The sequence below is a fragment of the Leiobunum rupestre genome, chromosome 10 (assembly GCF_980474605.1).
Source record: "Leiobunum rupestre chromosome 10, qqLeiRupe1.1.hap1, whole genome shotgun sequence".
NCBI lineage: Eukaryota > Metazoa > Arthropoda > Arachnida > Opiliones > Sclerosomatidae > Leiobunum > Leiobunum rupestre.
The window spans coordinates 54,982,144-54,991,534 of NC_143393.1; positions in this window are offsets into that span (position 1 = coordinate 54,982,144).

The following is a 9,391-nucleotide window of genomic DNA, read 5'->3' on the forward strand; positions in this document are numbered from 1 at the left end:
GAAGGTCAAAAAGAAAACTACTAGCGGGTATCATCCCCAGAGCAATATAGTAGAGCGGTTGAATCGCGTAATTGGCGAAATGATTTCCATGTATGTCGGAAATGAATATCGACGATGGGATCAGTCCTTAGAATTCGCCATCAATTCTGCGCCGCAGGACACGACAGGCCGTTCTCCATTCTATCTGAATATGTGCCGTGAACTGCGCTTGCCCTGGAATTCCCTGGACAACGATGACAATCCCCCAGAAATCATTCACCACAAACGCTCCTTCAAGCAACTACATGATGAGCTCGAAAGAACCAAGCTGTACATGAGAAGAGCACAGGAACACCAAAAGAAGTACTACGATCAACGACGAGAGGACATGGAGCTTCCGGTGGGTACCCTAGTGTGGCTGGAGACACACGATCTTTCCCAGGAAGCGACATATCATGCCGCGAAATTAAGTCCGAAATGGGAAGGGCCATATCGTGTCATCCGACAACTCACCCCACTCGTGTACGAGTTGGAAGACGCCTTGACCAACGTCAGCCGAGGTTTAAAGCACATCAGTCAATTGAAACTATATTGGACAAATTTCGATGTAATAATTCCTGATGAGGCAGACTTCACCGTTGCAGATCCACAACCTTCTGGTTCCGCTCAATCCACTCATGAACGCAGAATGCAAGAGGACACATTCGAGGTTGAAGAACCGATGACTGAACAGAATTACACCTGGGAACCGACTTCAACGCTCGAGGTCCCAACGATTCCAGAGGAATCGGACATCAGCGACGGTGCAGCAAGATCTTCAGTTTTTCGGACAGTGATTCTGACTCAGAGTCAGGGTCATCTTTGCCCGGAGACCCTGATGACCAATCACCAGAGGTCGACACTCCGCAGGGCGATGAAAGATGGTTAAACCCCTGACTCTGGGTTGGATTCGGGAAACTGTGTCACCGAAAAACGGTAACGAAAAAGGGGCCGCTCTCGGATATTTATTATTATCCACCCCTGCATCCGAATTGCCGTCTACGGTCATTACCCGATGTTAAACGATACATAATAGCTAACCAAATAGTAAATGTAATTCCGTCTGATTTTACCTTCACCCGAGAGGCCGTATCACCACCTCCCTGGGAGGGGATACGTCAGGCCGGGATTAAACTATAATCAACATTAACCCCCGAATCTTTATTTCAGGGACTTTCCGTTACCCATGAGGTACTTATATATTGCCACGAGACGCATGACACAATGTCTGAACTCGTGCCTGCTCTGATCGACTTAAGTTTTCCATTCGAGATCATAACCCCCACCCTAGCCGAGGAGTTGCATTATACCGAGTACGAAATAATTGCAGAAGAAGATCTCGAGAACTTTGACACACGTGCTACCCACTTCCCCAAGTGGCTAGAAAAGGGAAGTTAAGGTCCTTGGAAATTGAAATCTTGTACAAGAAGATAACGCTAGAAAACGTCCTTGTCGTCAAGGACCGACGAGCCCTACTCGTCATAGGACCCTGGACTTTGAAGGCTGCGTCACTCCAGTATTGCCCGTCTTCTTTTTGTTTGGAACATAACGGTGGATTGCGTCATTATCCCAGACTGTGAACTCTCGAACCGCATTAAACCCTCCAAGGACGTTGGATCCTCAGCCATGCCGGCGTACTCCACATCGATACAACCACTGTTGACAATCTCAGTGCGGACGACCTCAGCGAAGCTATGGACTTGGGACAATTGACACCACCTCAGTCGAACGACATAATTTCTGGCGACATAGATGAAAATGTCACTACAAGACTCCACAGAATCATCCAAAGGTAGCCCTAGCAGAATGCCGATCCCTCCGAAACTTCAGAACCCTCCTGAGGATCTGCAAACAAAAACTCACAAAACAGTGGCAGAACAACTCAAACAGTCAGTACGATCCACCACTGCAGGGAATATCACCGAAGGGAACCATTCATCGAACCACATACCTACCAATATTATTACTTCACGACGTGTAGCACCTTTATCAAACACCGCGCACATCTGCGGGGCATGCAATTGCCACCTCCTCGCCCACCCTCCTTGTGAACCTCGTCTTGGTGCCGCCGAATCTTAAAAAAACCGCAGTAATCGACGACATGTTACAGGTGCAGGCAAAAAGGACATCGTGTTAACCGTTGCCCCCAGGCACCGAACAACCAAAAGAAACGCCCCCGACAGTGAACCTTTTGACATACTCCAGTTTCTATTATCTCCTGGTTAAACATTGTTTTCTCTTTTAGTCATATAAACATGTTTTTTGTTTTGGTGGGAGGATGAAACGGTCCAGGCGATCTCCACAAGATGTCGCCTGCGCCGTTGCAAAAGTCACCTCTCAAAAGTATATTTTCTTGTTTTGTTTTTTAGCGCCGCTAATCACGTGACCCCCCTTCCTTTCATTTTTATAAAAGGCCTTGCGCCACGTTTAATTTCGATCTTCCCATAGTTTTTTACTGAGAAGATCAGTTAGTGATCAACGCTGTTATTTTCTTCAATTAAACAGTATTCTTGTGTAACATGACAATGTCATGGGAAACCCTTCAAGTTGAAGGTCTAGACTACATTGTAAGTACTTTGTTTTAGTATCTTTCAATAAAAATTAATTCAGTTGCATTAAATCCAATTGTCTCTGAGTGCGTTATCCTAAGCAGAATTAAGGGTCGAACATAATTAATGTACAGTGTTTCTTTCAGGCATCTCTCCGGGGGGGGGGGGGCTTCGCCCCCCCGGAAAAAGTCTATCGCCCCCCCGGAGCTTCCCCTTTTTCCGACGCCACTGCCAGGCGTGCATGGTGTGCTACGGTCGCCACTGGATACCGGCACCCCCGGATGTCTGGGAAACCCCCCCGAAGAAAATTTTCTGAAAGAAACACTGTTAATGTGCACCGTGGTTACCGTAATTCCGATTAATTATTTGTAATTTAGAAAGATAACGGTTACAAAGCCTTGATTAGTAATAGGTTTAATTTTGACAAAATATGTATATTAGTTACCTGCAGATAACGTTGGTTAAGGATAACAACTATATCAATTTGGTTTATATCAAATTTAAAACACTAATATAAAATAAATTCGATATAAAATTGAATCAAAGGAATTTAAATGGAAACTTTGAATGTGAAATGTGTAACTACAGTTGGTTATGTTCATTAGCCCTTACCCGTCATATTTTAAATCTTCATAGGAACGAGAGTTCCTTTTGTGTTTCTTGTAATCTTTGCCCGTATAGAACTAAATTTACGGTGCTTTTAAAGTTCACTGTAGTAGGAATCAGAATGTTATGAATGGGGCTGATATTAATGAGCCTAACAATACTTTTCACCATTTAGTGCCTGAGGTTGAGGTTGACGTTAGACCAAGCCCTGAATCAAGTATAGGTACATACATGGGGGGAAGAAGACGCCCCTGTAGCATTTTAGAGTCGGGCCGACGTCGGCTAGTGTCTTAAAACAGAGAGGTCGGCCTACTGTCGGGCCACCCCACTCTGAAAGGTCGAAATGTCCTAGTAGAAAAGTAGTCGGCCGACCGTCGATCGACAAAAAAATTCGACTCAGAAAGGACTAAGGGGCGACTCAGAAAGGACTAAGGGGCGACTCAGAAAGGACTAAGGGGCGACTCAGAAAGGACTAAGGGGCGACTCAGAAATGACTATGGGCCGACTCAGAAATGACTATGGGCCGACTCAGAAATGACTATGGGCCGACTCAGAAATGACTATGGGCCGACTCAGAAATGACTATGGGCCGACTCAGAAATGACTATGGGCCGACTCAGAAATGACTATGGGCCGACTCAGAAATGACTATGGGCCGACTCAGAAATGACTATGGGCCGACTCAGAAATGACTATGGGCCGACTCAGAAATGACTATGGTTCGACTCAGAAATGACTATGGGCCGACTCAGAAATGACTATGGGCCGACTCAGAAATGACTATGGGCCGACTCAGAAATGACTATGGGCCGACTCAGAAATGACTATGGGCCGACTCAGAAATGACTATGGGCCGACTTCACAAAGGCATATTTCCGACTCGGAAACGACGTTGTGCTGACGTCAAATTAAATCGCACTTCGGAACTACCACTTAATACCAATTTGATGCCTTAACAGTAATTTAGCTGAGATTGAATCGAAAATAATTTTCAATTATTTTGTAAACAAAAATTAGCTATTTATATTAATAGAACTAATCCAAACAATAAACAAGACTGAAAATCTTTTGGCGAAGTACATAGAATTAATATAGTAGTGATATAGAAAAGAAACATTTTAATTAAGCTTATAGATTTTAATACGTAAATACAATTACAATTCAAATACTTTTAACAAATATCATTATCTTTTAATGTTGTAGTCTATGTTATTTATAAAACACATGACCTTGTAATTGCCAAGGCCTAACCGCTCATGCAAAACATTGTTCACAAAGCTATAATTAATTGATATAGATATTATTTATATTGATATATTATTGAAAAACTTACTTTGTTAGTTTCGATTTAATGTATTTCTCAAGATTTCAATGATTTTTCCATTAATTTTTAATAGAAAATTAAGCGCACAAGTCAACAATTACACCTCCCATCTCAAGCGAGTTCGCTAATAAACTTCTAACATGTTGCTAGTCCGGAGATGGCGCTACGAAAGTATCAACTGGCGCGTGCTTTTGAATTTTTTAAACTATGAAGCGTTTGAAAAACGTTTGTGCTCGTATCAATAGGCCTATTTATTAAAACATTTTACATTTTTTAATCTATTTAGAGTATAATTAATCAATATCAATAAAAATCAGGAATTTATATTTTGAAATAATATCGTAAATCGCAAACCCCTGTAACACATGAAGTCGGTTTAGAGCAAAGACTGTATATACTTCGCTTACTAGACATGCGTCTCCATACAAAAAACCTGTTAACACTTTCGAAACACGGGAGAAGCCTTTGACCAGCCGTTAGAGGCGCCACTAGTAGCACTCTGAAGCGCGGGGAAAATTTTGACCAGCCTCTGCTATCGTATGCAAGTTGAGCCATTGAACACGCCAGTCTATTTATATATAGTCTTTGGTTTAGAGTCGGGGTACCGTCGAAAAGTCGGTTTATAGCATTGAGTTGGGAATAAATAGAGGTGCAACTAAATCTGGCTGGCGGGGGATCAATTTCGTTCCATAAAGAGACTTTATCAACTTTATCGTTCTACCGGGGGGGGGGGGAGGAGGGCATCTGTCTCTATTGGTGGCAACTATTGCAATTGAATTTTTTCGCGAATCTGATGCGAAATTGGAATGTATGATTTCTCGTAAGACCCATACCCGACTCTTGACCGACACCTTAATGCTACAGGGGTTATTTCCGTCTGTATTTCCGCTCCATCGACGCTCACCAGTTTTGGTTGACTGTAAAAAATTGAACCTACGCTGCTAGTAGAAGTCTGTGAGCAACTTGGGGATATAATTGAATGGCCGGCTGTAGGTTAGAGTAAATTAACTCATTTTTGGTAAAGTACTAATTTTGCTTTTAAAAACTTACGATATCGTTCCTCTTTTTCTTGAAGAATTTATTCTGATAATATTGTACACATATTCCTGAAAATCTCCTTCGCAAAGAGCTTCTCGTTATCATTGCAACCTAAGGTACTTTCAATATATGACGGAAATTCCATCGCAACGATTTCTTTTAAACACTTAACAACGTTCAAAGGATTAATATCCATCTTGAAGACCTTATGACGAATGTGAATCTACGGATTAACCACTGGCAAAGTGACCGACCGTCCTCTTAAGGGATTCTAAGCAGAAAACATTTCAAAAAAAATTGAAACAGCGCTTTATATTTAATATTTTTTTTTTCAAACGTTGACTGCTAAAAATACCCTTAGAAACCAGGAAAGAAATTAAAGCTGGAATATTTCATCACAAAGCTGAAAACAGTACCGCTGCTGATTTAGGGTATAATTTTATCAATGATGGTCGTGTTTAATACTTCCAATCTATAGTACGTTTATTAGCCTATTTTGAACGACCTCGAAATCCTGAAACATTCCGATAATTCATAGCGTTTAAAATTAAAATATGTTCCAACTGCTCGATGTAAGAAAAGTTGCTCTTTTAAGCAATGTATTCATCCGCGTTTTACCGCCAAAATCCACGAAAATGACGCCTTTTCAAAGCCACCTATCTTTAGGTGTGTGAAATTTCATTTCAATAGGTAGGGTAGTTACTGAGACACAGTGTTACAGACATACAGACATTTGACTCGCTAGTGAGGGAGCTTCGACCAATCACAAGTCAATTTTTTTGCTAGTTGTAATTAACGAACAATATTGTGGAAAACGTTACGTTTTTTTGTAGGTTTTCTTCAGTTTATCTACTTATGGTCCTTAATTGTTTTAAGACGATTGTAGTCGAAGTAAACACTGCTCTTTTTTTATCCAATTTGGATCATTTCGGTCAATACAATTAGTTCAACACGATTCTAGTAAATTTCATTTAATGAACTTAAATTCCGCTTGTTCAAACCAATTTCTTTTTTATCCAATTTCGTTCATTTCGGTCAATACAATTAGTTCAACACGATTCTAGTAAATTTCATTTAATGAACTAAAATTCCGCTTGTTCAAACCAATTTCTTTTTTATCCAATTTCGTTCATTTCGGTCAATACAATTAGTTCAACACGATTCTAGTAAATTTCATTTAATGAACTAAAATTCCGCTTGTTCAAACCAATTTCTTTTTTATCCAATTTCGTTCATTTCGGTCAATACAATTAGTTCAACACGATTCTAGTAAATTTAATTTAATGAGCTAAAATTCCGCTTGTTCAAACCAATTTCTTTTTTTATCCAATTTCGTTCATTTCGGTCAATACAATTAGTTCAACACGATTCTAGTAAATTTCATTTAATGAACTAAAATTCCGCTTGTTCAAACCAATTTCTTTTTTATCCAATTTCGTTCATTTCGGTCAATACAATTAGTTCAACACGATTCTAGTAAATTTCATTTAACGAACTAAAATTCCGCTTGTTCAAACCAATTTCTTTTTTATCCAATTTCGTTCATTTCGGTCAATACAATTAGTTCAACACGATTCTAGTAAATTTCATTTAATGAACTAAAATTCCGCTTGTTGAAACCAATTTTAACCATTTTAAGCCTCGTTTTTGGCTGTTTTACCCAAAATTTTATCATTTTACCCAATTGTAGCCGAAATTAGTTGTATTAACACAATTTTACCCAATTTTGGTCATTTAACCCAAATTTTATCATTTTACCTAATGTTAGACGATATTAGTTGGTTTAACACAATTTTATTCAATTTTATTTCTTTTTTTCTGTTTTACTCAATTTTATCTTTTTATCCCATTTTAGACGCTATTAGTTGGTTTAACACGATTTTATCCAATTTTAAACATTTTATGTAATTTTACCCAATTGTTGTCGATTTCAAAAATAAAATATTTGACAATACCGTTATTAGGTTAAATTTGGCTAATATGAAATTCATTGCAATTTTATGAAGTTTACCAAAATTGATTTTTCGAAAAATATTCACAGTAATTACCCTGTGAAACCGAGAAAATGTCGTGCTTTTTTAAAATGTAGATTTTTTCATTTTAAGTTGTCAAAAACATTTTCGGTTGCCATGGTAAAACGGAAGCCCAGCGTAACTTTTCCCTTGGTGAAAATTCATGTTACCCCAAGGTCTACATACCCCTCGAGTTTCATCAAAATCGGTGATTAACACCTCGGGTACACTCCTCGTTAGTTAATTAGGTAATGAAAATAACAAGTTCGTCATAGCAGGCCTTAGATTTCTTTTACAAACCTTAGTTAATTAATTTTTTTTGAGAATAACATGTTAATTTTAGATAAGTTAACCATTTACTTGGTACACGGAAGTGAGTGAAAGATAAGCTAGTACTCTCTAATCAATCTTAAAAACCAATTTATTGAAGCAATGCAAGGATTGGGAATTGAAATCCTCCGTGTGCCCGATGAAGCATAATTTGGAGTGACCAGTTGAAAATTATCGATGGTACGCTTACGTTATTATTTCTGGCTCGTAACAGGCGTCACATAGAAAATCTTTCAAAAAACCCCACAGAAAGAAGTCCATGGTGACTGTGGACACCATGGGACTGGTCTTTTTCGTCCTATCCGACGTTGTCGGAATTCAGCGTAAAGGTTGTCTACTACAGCTCGAGGTTGATGTGGAGGTGCACCGTCATGTTGGTACCAGAGTCGTCCGTAGTTGGCCTAAGGAATGTCTTCTAATGCGCAAGCGACTTCATTGAGTAACAAAGATAAGTAACTCTGCCCATTTAGACGGTTTGGCAGAAACAATAAGCCGATGACTCGTTCCCCAACCAGATCCACCCACACGTTTAACCTTAATTGTTGTTGTTGGTGGTGGGGAAATCCCCATCGTGGATTCACATCACTCCACATGTGATTTGCTTAATCAGTAACAAGAGTCAAAACCTTCTAACCAAATCTCCATCATGAAGAGCTTGACGGAGTTGTTGCCCGATAAGAGTGGACGTTGTGCTCGTTAAGGATACTCCAAACGCAGATTCTGGACCATACGAACTCTAGCTTCTTCTTCGATGTTTCGACGACCAGCTCTTCGGTATCTTGGATTACCATCTACATGGATTTGGAAATCTATAACCGCTCCGAGAACGGTGATGTGATGGAAAATCTGTCAGAATACCGCATACTGAAAAGTTGACATACGGTACGAGCGTTTCGATAGGCTTCGCCAAAAATAATTTGACCATTAAAGTTCGCTGCTCAGCGGAATACACAGGCGTTGTTGAACTTTGCAAACTTGCAAGACTAAGGGCCCGTTCCAGAGACATGTTCAATTCTCGTAAGCTTAAAAGTTACGAGAGCAAATCTACGAGACCCGAACTCTCGTATCTTAAACGCGTTCCAGAGACCACTTTTCAAGAATTCTTAAACTCCCGCTCTCGTATCTTTGGCCATTTTTTTTAAATAACTCCTCCCCCTGCCATAGCCAATAGAAAGGCCGGAAAATATTGGTGGAAAGCGAGTTACTTCGATCGCTCAGTTAAGCCTTAGCTTTGATTTGTTTATTCTTTCTTGTACACAGCGTAAATTTTCCACTTTCGACTTCGTAATCTCGGCTAGTTATCAACTATTTTATTAAATATAATAAATTTTATTTCTATATTTTCGAATTTTGTTGTTATTTAATTTTTTTATATATTATTTACATCTATTATTCATAAACGCGAAATAGATTTAAAAATGGGAAAAGCAAAGAAGTTTAACCAAGGTTGAACGAAAGGGAAGCAATTTTGGCTGGGCTTGAAGCTAGAATGGGTTTGGTCAACAGAGTTATGA